We start from the raw sequence: 11,777 nt of genomic DNA, 5'->3' as shown, positions 1-11,777 counted from the left end.
TGCATTGTGAGGGAGCGTCAGTTATGACACTACGGCCATGTGCCACGATTCCCCGAGGTTGATCAGGCTCACAGGATCCTCATTGTTGAGGACCTGAGCGTCTTAACCAGACCAAGGGGACGCCAACTTAACACCTCGCTGGAGGGTCATTTCCAGAGGGCGGGACTGGACCGTGTGTCTACCTGGGGGGTTGACATCCAGGATCCTGAGTTGTTTCATCGTGTGGTGGATGCAGCAATGCACTGTACCAGTACATGTAACCCAACCTGACCTGACATGTCCTTCCACCAAAGAAGGTGATTATATGTTGCGCCCTGACTTCTTCACAGATGAGTACCAATACATCTCTTTTTGGGAAGGAAGTGAAATCATCAGAATAGATGAAAGTCTTGTGCCTTCCTCATCTTTGTTAAGTTCAAAATAATATCCATCATTAACATCATTCTTGTCTTGTAATTCACCTCATGGGAGCATCTTTTTATTTAATTTTTGTTTCCAAAATTGTTGTCCCAAAAATTTTGCAGCTGTGACTAAGGGCAGAAACTGGCAAATTAATGCTCAGAAGGATGTCATATAAAGACAATAATTTAGTAACTTTTGGAAAGCTTGTGACACAAAGGCACAACTTCATTGGCCCTGTCTCTCCTATCCAGGTGACTGTTTAGTGTTGTAGTGTTTATTACATATAGTGGGTAACTTTTATTACCTGTGCTCATTTTTCAAAATTTAAAAAAAAAAGTAACAAGACAAACTAAAGGGTTGGGGAACAAATGAGTATCTGTTTAATGTCTAAATGAAACTAGATTTGGTTTTAAAAAGTACACCTGGTAGATTGACGCGTTATTTCAGTCCTCAAGGAGGTGGTCCTCATGAAGATTAGGCCTTTGAAGACAATGTCCTCTGGCACTCAGAGGTTTTAAGTGGAAGGGTGGGCTCATCGTGGCTCCAAAGTGGAAATTCAATACAAATCACCCTATTTTTGTATAGTACTGAGCACAGGTGCAGAGCGTTGTGTACAATTCTCCATTAAAACAGAAGCATAGATTATATTAATTACTAAACTCAGAATTCGTACACATAAAAATTGTTGTTAAAACACATGAAAACAAGGTGGAAACTGATTACACTTAAAGAGACGTCAACAATATCTGTCCATTAATTAATTGATGAGCTATGGCCAATTGATAACAGAGAAGCTCAACTGGAGAAGACAAAAAGTCACACAGAGTGACAGTCCTGGAGACCTCGGCCAACTGACCGCCTACCCACTCCTGGGTTTTTCTATAGTGGAGTCTGTGCTGGCCATCCAATATGATGAGAGAATCTTTCCACCTGATGTTTCCAATGTTCTTTTATCCAGGATGACTTCCATATACAGGGGAGCAACCTGGCACTAGATAAGTGCCATATCTACATACTGGGAAGGGAAACAGAGTAGAGGAGAGTTAGTAACAGTTTGTAAATATTGTATTACTTTTATTTCTGTACAAATGACTAACAAACAGAAATGCAGTATACACAACTAATCAGCAGCTCTAATCAGGGTATGCTAGACTAAATTAATGAGTCTTCAACTTGGATTTAAAAGCTGAGACTGAAGGGGTGTCTCTAATATCGACCAGTAGTCCATCATATGGTCCTTCTCCTCCACTGTAGGGTAAATTGAAATCGAGTTAGTGGTGTCACCCTCAAATTCATCTCTGTTATATTCAAGTAGCCCCTCCCTATTAGACATATCCTAATCTCATGTGCTTGACACAACCATAAGGTCATAAGGCAATACACTGACAACTCCAGATAACTTCAGCACTGCTGAGTTCTTCCTCTGCCTTCTCCTAATAAACCGCTCCACAAAGTACGCCATATTCCCTTGCTTCATACCATCCCAGAACATCTGGATAATAAAACCTGCTATGCCAGAGTATTGTTTATAGATGATAGCTGAGCATTTAACACTATTGTTCCAGCAAGCTGGTCATCAAACTTCTAAATATGGCACTTGGTGCCACTCTCTGCAACTGGCTGACCCTGGTATGTGTGAACTGCCACATCACATCCTCAGTGCTGACCCTAAGCACTGTGTGGACAGACACATCTCCAACTCCATCATTAAATTTGCTGATGACACCATCATTACAGGTCTAACCATGGTTTACAGAGAAGAGGTTCACCTGCCAACATGAAGATATTATGAACACAGTCTCTCCCTTAATGACAGCAAAAACCAAGAAGATAGTCAAACGTGCTGCCATGAGGTGGAAAACTGGCATGTAGTTGGAGGGCATGATGAACCAGAAGATGGAATGCAGTCAAAACCAGTACAAGAAGCCAAGGTTAAACCAAAAATGCAAAGCAAATTGATCTGTAACAAAGAAATCTAACCAAAAAATGTTTTTAGATCATATCCACAATCCTGGATGATGGACGTGCCGCTTCAGTTTAACATGCCAATGATGCCATGTGGCACGAAATCTAGGACTGCCTTTCCTAACAACAAACCATTGTTATGTGGCAAAAAACATAATGAAAAACTTAATATAACAAGTCCCATTTCACAATGTAAGTAGGAAATGAAAGTGAAAATGAACTTTCCATATTTGAAAAGCACAGCGAAAATGAGCAAATCTACAAGACAAATTTACATGAAGCCCAAGACAAATTAATGAAACATAAGCTATTATACTATAAAAGACTTCTGGAAGCAGAAGGGTCAGCAGTTTGAAAGTGGGGACAATACATCTTGACCATGTTCTTTACTTCCTTATTCCTCTGAGGACACCCTACTTCTACTGTATGCTCATGACCTTCTACATGTGCACCTGTTCAACTCAGGACTGCAAAACGCAACAGAGGAAAGTGAAACCGGGCTAGAATGTTAATGACACATAGCTTCCTTCTGCTCAGGACATAGAGCACATGTGACATGGCCAGGAACAGACTGTCATAGGCAGGCTAAAAGCTGGGACACCATCACCTTTACCCCGTTGAATATCAACAAAGAAATACAGCCGCGCAGCTGCAAAATGGAGATGAGAAATGGCTGTCATTGGCCTTATTCTGTCATGGGATCTTATGGCTTGGGATTCCAATGCTCTGTCCTCCTCTTTCACCTGTCAAGGTCTCACATCTAGCTCTCTGGTTGCCTGGATTTTAAACTGGCAGTGCTAAAAGTGGAAGATGCAAACTGGAGCTACACATCTTCCCCCAGTGGGCCTTCAATGTTAATGAAGAAGGAGACGATACTGTTAGCATTAGCGCTCCCTTTCATCCTGGGGTGAAATTGCTTACCTCGCTAGAGCCAGTAACTCTGCAAAAAATGAAATCTAAGCAACTGAAAAGTATTTATATCATGATATTAAATCTTGTAAGAACTATTGACTTATCAAAACATTTTTTTTATTTACAATTGTTTAGGTTACTTCTAAGAAATCTTGTCAAGTAAATTTTGTTTACCCCATTGGCAGATTTTTTTGCTGAATAAAAGCAAAACATTTCTCATTTAAAGTGCTTTTGTCTAGTTTGTGCGTATGCATTTTTTACAGTGAAGGTGGTTCCCAGGCACACACACGTGTGACACATGTAACACACTCTACCTTAGAATGGCATCATGAAGGGCTATGCCATTCTGCACTGTCACTTTCTAATTTTCTAATTGAAGGACCATTAGCACTGACACCACTACATTCAGGGCATGGTTTATCCAAAGGTCATAAGGTCATTCAACAGTTAATCATACTGAAAACATGCATGATTATAATATATACAAACTCAAAAAATTAAAGGAACCCTTTTTAATCAGAGTATAGCATCAAGTTAATGAAACTTCTGGGCTATTGATCTACTCAGTTAAGTAGCAGAGGGGGTTGTTAGTTTCATTAACATTAAAGCAGCTGAAACTGATTAACAACAGATGCACTAGAGGGGCAACAATGAGACAACCCCCAAAACAGCAATGGTTTAACAGGTGGAGGCTACTGACATTTTTCCCTCCTCATCTTTTCTGACTGTTTCTTCACTAGTTTTGCCTTTGGCTCCAGTCAGTATCACTACAGTAGTATGAGGCGATACCTGGACCCTACAGAGGTTGCACAGGTAGTCCACCTTCTCCAGGATGGCACATCAAAACGTGCCACTGCCAGAAGGTTTGCTGTGTCTCCCGGCACAGTCTCAAGGGCATGGAGGATATTCCAGGAGACAGGCAGTTAATGTAGGAGAGCTGGAGAGGGCCATAGAAGGTCCTTAACCCATCAGCAGGACTGGTATCTGCTCCTTTGGGCAAGGAGGAACAGGATGAGCACTGCCAGCACCCTACAAAATGACCTTCAGCAGGCCACTGGTGTGAATGTCTCTGACCAAACAATCAGAAACAGACTTCATGAGGGTGACCTGAGGGCCTGACGTCCTCTAGTGGGCCTTGTCCTCACTGCCTGGCACCGTGGAGCTTGATTGGCATTTGCCATCGAATACCAGAATTGGCAAGTACATCTCTGGCACACTGTGCTTTTCACAGATTAGAGCAGGTTCACCCTGAACACATGTGACAGACGTGAAAGGGTCTGGAGAAGCTGTGGAGAACGTTATGCTGCCTTTAACATCGTTCAGCATGACTGGTCTGCCGGGGGGTCAGTGATGGTCTGGGGAGGGATATCCATGGAGGGATGCACAGACCTCTACAGGCTTGAAAGCCATTAGGTATTGGGATGAAATCCTTGGACCTATTGTCAGACCCTATTCTGGTGCAGTGGGTCCTGGGTTTCTCCTGGTGCACAACAATGCCCAGCCTCATGTGACGAGAGTATGCAGGCAGTTTCTGGAGGATGAAGGAATTGATACCACTTACTGGCCCCCACACTCGCCTGACCTAAATCCAATAGAACACATCTAGGACATTATGTTTCAGTCCATCTGACGCCACCAAGGTTGTACCTCAGATTGTCCAGGAGCTCAATGATGCCCTGGTCCAGATCTGGGAGGAGACCCCCAAGACACCATTTGTCGTCTCATTAGGAGCACGTATGGCATGTGGGGGCCATACAAACTACTGAGTACGATTTTCAGTTGCTGCAATGAAATTTCGGCAAAACGGACTAGCTTGCCGCATCAGTTTTTCACTTTAATTTTCGGGGTGTCTTTGAATTCAGCCCTCTGTAGGTTGATAATTTGCATTTCCATCAAACAATGTGGCATCCTTTCATTCCTAACACATTACCCAGTCCATATCAGTATAAATATCAAGCAGGATTTTTTTCCCGTTGAGATCTGACATTTTTTCAAAGTGTTCATTGAATTTTTTTGAGCAGTTTATAATAAACACAATATACATACAATGAGACCCTTTCACTTTCTGCATACTATTATGTTGCGGATTTTATTTTAAATGGATACATTTTGCCAATTATTTCTTATCAGTATACACTCAATAACCCCTAATGACAAAGCAAAAACGTTTTCACAAATGTTTGAGAATTCAATTAAAATCAAAAACTGAATTCTATCATTCATATAAGTATTCAGACCCTTCATTTAGAACTTTGTAGAAGCCCTTTTGGCAGCAATTACAGCTTTGATTCTTCTTGGTAAGTCTCTACAGGCTTTGCGCACTGTTGGATCTGGGCAGTTTATCCCGTTCTTCCTGGCAGATCCTCTCAAGTTCTGTTAGATTGGATGGGAACGGACGTCTTCGGGTCTCTCCACAGAGGGGGGTTTAAGTCTGGGCTTTGGCAGTGTAATTCAGGGGCACTCTAGAGTTGTCTGGGCTGTACATTTCAGATCATTGTTGTGCTGAACCATCGCCCCAGTATGAGGTCACATGCACCCTGGAGCAGGTTTTGTTCAAGGACCTCTCTGTGTTTGGCTGTATTCATTTTTCTCTCAATTCTGACCAATCTCTCTATCCTTGCTACTGAGAATAAGTCCCATAGCATGATGCTGCCACCACCCTGCTTTACCATAGGGATGGCATGAGGCAGGTGATGAGCATCACCAATGGTGCCTCATTTTCACCACAGATAGTGTCTGGAGGTCTGCTCAAAGAGTTTAAATTTTTATCTCATCAGACCAGAGAATCATTTTCCTCTTGCTCTAAGAGTCCTTCAAATGCCATCAAATGCCTTTTACTCAAGCCTGTCTTCCATCTAGCCATTCTACCATTAACACCTGATTGATGGACAGCTTTTTCCCATTTCAACAGAGGACTTTTGAAGCTCTGGTAGAGTGACCCATGGGTTCTTGTCCAGTTACTCAGTTTGGTGGTTCCAGACTTCTTCCATTTCATACTTATTAATGCACTGCGCTGCTGAGAATTCTCAGTACCATGATCAATGCCTCACCACAATATGACCACTGAGTTCTACAGAGAGTTCCTTGGACTTCATGACTTGGTTTATGGAATAACGGAACCTCACAGACAGGTGAGGTGTGCGCCTTTCTAAAAGGGTCCACAGGTGGACTCCAGTCAAGTTCAAGACACGTCTCAAGGAGAATTAAACCTGACCACAATGAATGAACCTGACCACAATCTGGAGTGGCAGAGCAAAGGCTCTGAAAACTTCTAGAGATCTCAGTTTCTGATTTTGACTTAAACTCTTCTGTAAACATGATTTAATTTTGCCATTATGGGCTACTGAGTATAGATTGACAGGCAAAATGGTACATTTATCCATTTAAAATTAAATCTACAAAGCAAAAAAAAGTGTACAGTAAGTGAAGGATCTGAAACTTTCTGAATCCATCGAATGATTCTGACCTTGTCACTCATCACTACGAGTTTTTGTTGCTTTGAGCACATTGTATGCCTCCCTGGTTTTATTTGTCTACTTTAACCCACTCAGCACAATGCTGTACTTGTTAGAATCCCCCCAAAAGCCTCAAGGGCTTGGTAACGGATATCACAGATGATGAGACTGGCACCTCTTGAAGAGCCTAAAGCCCCCTCCATCACATCTCACCTGAAAGGCGCCAGCCAGTTGTACGGATTCACCGACTGTTTCTGCAGTCAGCTATGGTTGACGTGACAGTGATTTTAAAGTACAGAACCAGCACATTAGCAAAAATGGGCAACATTTGTAGCCAGAAAGTCTAACAATCAAAAGAAGAACGTGCGAGAGGAGTGTGTCAGATATCAACAATCTTGGACAACCCCAACTAACCCTAACCCTAACTCTTTATCATCTCAACCTTCCAATAAAGAATCTTTATCTATAAGGGAGATGGGTTTATGGATGGAGATTGCTTCTACATCTTCTACAGTTTATCTAACCCCTAGGATTAGGAGGAAGGGGAGGAGGGGAAAGAGGCAACGGGAACATCAATTGGGTACAGGTGGTTTGTTGGTACAACATAATAATAAATTACCAGAACCTTTTACTTTGTCTTTTTCTTCTTCTTCTTCATTTGGGATTTCGGAAATGGTTAGAAGGACGGGGATTTTGGAAGGTACAGGAAGCGATAGAATGGATTTGGATGGGGAGAGGGGAGAGGGAGTGAATAGTGATAATGGTATTAAAAAACAGGACGGGGAGGGAATAGAAGCAGTGAATCATTCATCGCCGTTAAGGGAACAGGAGAAATGAGATGTGTGTATTCTTCTCCAGATTCAATGGTATTTTCTGATCCTTTGGGTGAACAAGAACAGGAAGGTGAGGTGGTTTTGGAAGAGGATCAGGGTGGAAGGTGTGAGGAGGTTAATTCTGTGGGAGAACAAAGAAAAGGGAGAAATATAGAAGTGGAAAGTAGAGAGAGTAATAATTTTTCACTTACCGTATTTACTCCGGGTATGCGGGATCTGGAATCACGGGAACCTGTGGGAGAAAAAGGATTAGAAGTTAATAAAATGAAAATAAATCAGGTTGGATTGATACTTACCGATGGGACGACCTTGGAGCAAACAGGGAGAGAGGAGAAAGGAATAGCCTCTCTTGAGGACGGGAGAGATCGGATTCAAAGTAAACTGGGGAGGAATGGAGAATTAGAAAAACAGGAAAACTATTTAAATATGGAAGGGATTACAGGACAAAGATTAGTCGAGGGACGGACAGATTCTTTAGCAAATCTATGAATAGAGGAATTTAGGACGATGGGGGAGCAATTAACAACAGATCAGGTGGTAACTTGTGTACATGATCCTTCTGTTATAGGGACTTCATCTGGTGAGGGTGGACAGACGTATTTAAATACAATAGAATTGGAGGTAATAGCTACACCGATGGATGGAGAAAAGATGATAGTGGATGAGTTGACACCAGATAATGGGGGTGATTCAACATCCCAAACTGATCCCATCATTAATAAGAGTCAGAATGATATTTTTAAAATTGAGATTGTGGATCGTCCTATAAGGTTGGGGGATTGGCGGAAAGATAAGAAGGTAATCCCAGAGATTACTAAACCATTCATAATATTGGGGGATTCTAACATCTCAAGAATTCCACATTATAGACAGGATCAACTAGAGGCATTTAGTTTTCCGGGAGCAGGGGTAAGGGATCTGGTGGAGGTAATAGGTAGGATTAAAAAAATAGATAGGAAAGTACTGAAGGTTTTGGTATGTATTGGCTTAAATGATTGCAATAGGGAACAAACTGGTAGACATACAATTTCCCAATGTTCAATCATTGGTTTCAATTTTGAGAGATAAATTTCCACGGGCTAGTATCTATATAGCTAAGATTCCTTACTCAGTTAAGGATCAATCGGAAGATGTTTGCACCAGGATATGTCAACTAAATGAGAAGTTAGTTTTATTATCAGGGGTGAAAGTGATAGAAAGTCTGGGACAAGGTGATGCAGAATTGGAACCGGATGATAAATTGCATTGGACACTGGAACAGTCCTTCTTTATAGCTGATCATTGACTAGAGTGTCTGGATTTGTTACAAGAATCATATAGGTTCATATCAGCTGAATGTAATATTTTTAATTTAAATCATAATTTCAGATTAGCATAATCAGATATATCCCTTTTACAAAAAGGGCTTACTTTTGTACCAGTATCGGTAAAAATGGACTTAGATGAAATTAGGAGGGATGTATATAAGTACCATCGTCGGTTGAAGCTTTTAGATTATTTTGAATATGAGGTAGGCCAGGCGCCAAAGACCTTTGTCGAGCCTTCTCATTGGGAACCCAAGAACCAGAAATTGAGTCAGGTTATCTTAGAGTTAATAAAGGATGATAAACAAGACTTAGCAAAGATGCAGCTAGTTCCTGGGGCTCCAGATAATTTGACAAAAGCTGAGAGATCTTCTCTGGAGTATCTTAGGGTAAACAATAAGCGAATTATTATAAAACCGGCAGACAAAGGGTCCTTGACCATTATTATGGATAGGGAACAGTAGATCTTGGAGGCCAAACATCAATTGTCTAACCAACTTCATTATAGACCTCTTAAAAAAACTAATCGGGACAAAATACATACTAAAATGATTAAGGTGTTAGACAGGATTCAGGAGGACGGCTATATATCGGCTCAACAGAAATGATATTTGGCAGGGCCACCGGATCCTTCAGTACAGAAATTTTATCTATTACCTAAAGTGCATAAGAAACAAGAGACGTGGACTATCCCGTTTCAGATTCCACCGGGTAGACCAATTATTTCTGATTGTAGTTCTGAATCATATAGGGTTTCGGAATGGATTGAATTTTATCTTAATCCATTGGCTTGTCAACACAATAGTTTTGTGCGAGACACGTATCATTTTTTGCAGTTGATTAGGGATCGATCTTTTTCAGAAGGGGCCTTCATGTTCTCCATGGACGTGGAATCCCTCTATAACAACATTAGTATAGATTTGGGTATGGAAGCAGTAAAAAAGACTTTAGAACAATATCCGGATAGCGATAGACCTGATGAATACTTAATGAATTTGTTGAAATTGAATCTAACAACAAACAAATTTGAATTTAATGGGAGTCTGTATTTACAAACCTACGGAACAGCGATGGGGAAAAGATACGCCCCATCTTATGCTAATATTTATATGGCTAGATGCGAGGAGGAGGCCTTCTCAAAATGTCACAGGTGACCATGTTTGTATCTGAGGTACTTGGATGATATTTTTGGGATTTGGTTGTATACAGAGAGAGAATTTCATGAGTTTGTGGATACTCTGAATAATATTCATAAGACCATTAAAGTAACAGCAGAATTAAGTATGGAGTCCTTAACCTTTTTGGACACTCAGGTGTATTTTAGGGGTATTTCGGAACTTCAGAAACAAATATGTGCTAAGGTACATTTTAAAAGTACCGATACTCATGCTCTTTTACAGAAGGGGAGTTATCATCCTAAACATACCTTTAGGGGTATAGTCAAATCCCAGCTGATCAGGTTCTATAAAATTAATACAGACAAGGAGCATGTGCAAGAAGCAATTGGGGTTTTGTTTTCATCCCTAAGAAAGAGGGGTTACTCTAGGAGATTTCTGAGGGAAATTAAATCAGAGGTGGAAAATACATATATGAGGTATTTGTAGGTTCCTATTAATATCAAAAATAAAAGAACAGGGATACCTCAAATTAGGGATTCTCAGAGTAACATAAGGAATATATCAGAGTTGTCTTGGTTAACGGCTTATGAATCAGATGTAGATATTTCTGATTCCGAAGAATGGTTTGAGCAGATCCTGAGGAAGGGAAAGGAATATTATTGTTTGAGGAAGACCGGAGGAGGGATGTTACATGGAAGGGGATGTATTTTACCTAGAAAGGAACAAATGGTTAATTTCCGAACGGGGGTACTTATCGCTGGATCTGTCCTTTTCTTCTTCCTTCTTCTGTCTTTGTACGTTGCTGGGACATCCAAAACCTGCAAAAACCAGAGATTAGAATACAATTAAGATATAATAATAGGATCAAAAGTATGGAAGGTAGGGATTATACGGGAAAATACTTACCTGTCCTAATACGATTTGATTCATCCCAAGATGAGGTGGTGAAGATGATGGAGGAGAATGAGGGGGAGTTTATTTTGTATAATTCTCTTGACCATCTGGGAATTAAGAATGCGATGAATATGGTGGATTCGGAATGTTATTTACCTCAAATAGATGGAATGCAGATTATTAGAGTGGGAGTAGTAGGAGAAATGGTCTATACTCATATTGGTCCAGAACCTGAAATTTCTAATAGGAGTTTGGAGTTTAATGTTAGTTTAGATTTGGAGGAGGAGTTAAGGGGGAATAAGGAACTCATTACAATTAAACGAACTAACCCTATCCCGAATTCTGAATTTAAGGCCCATGGGGGGAGCCCTAAGGTTAATAATTTGCTAGAAATGTTTAACCCTAGCCTGAATTCTAACCCTAAGGCCCAAGGGGGGATCCCTAAGGTTAACAGATTAAAAGAGATGACCAACCCTAGCCTAGATTCTGAACTTAAGGCCCATGGGGGGAACCCTAAGGTTAATAGTTTGGAAGAGAGGTTTAACCATAGCCTAAATTCTAATCCTAAGGCCCATAGGGGGCTCCCTAAGGTTAATATCTTAAAAGAGATGACCAACCCTAGCCTAAATTCTGAACTTAAGGCCCATGGGGGAATCCCCAAGGTTAATAATCTAAGAGAGGGGTTTAATTCCAACTCCGGTTCTAATCTTAAAACCTATGGCAGTTTTCCTAATGTGAATTATTGGAATGAGGGGACCAATTTCAATCAGTTGAGGGACCTAGAGACTGAGGAAACAGAATTAACAGGAGGAGGGGATGAGAGAATAAATTTGGCAGTGGATACTAACCCTACGATTGGAGAATGGGAACTGGAATCAGATAATTTGGAATATT

General features: G+C 40.9%; 1 long non-coding RNA gene across 1 annotated transcript; it reads right to left on the bottom strand.

The window, feature by feature from the left end:
- Positions 1 to 281: 281 nt before the first annotated feature.
- On the bottom strand, positions 282 to 10,984 carry LOC120522332. Its single transcript, XR_005632361.1, has 3 exons — positions 10,896 to 10,984; positions 7,759 to 10,807; positions 282 to 1,417 (listed from the first exon to the last, which is right to left on the bottom strand). It is a non-coding gene; the product is annotated as an uncharacterized LOC120522332 (long non-coding RNA).
- Between the last annotated feature and the right edge of the window lie 793 nt (positions 10,985 to 11,777).

The sequence above is a fragment of the Polypterus senegalus genome, unplaced genomic scaffold, assembly GCF_016835505.1.
Source record: "Polypterus senegalus isolate Bchr_013 unplaced genomic scaffold, ASM1683550v1 scaffold_2690, whole genome shotgun sequence".
In the NCBI taxonomy this organism is placed as follows: domain Eukaryota; kingdom Metazoa; phylum Chordata; class Cladistia; order Polypteriformes; family Polypteridae; genus Polypterus; species Polypterus senegalus.
Note: the sequence above shows the minus strand (reverse complement) of the source record. Positions and strands in the feature narration are given on the sequence as shown.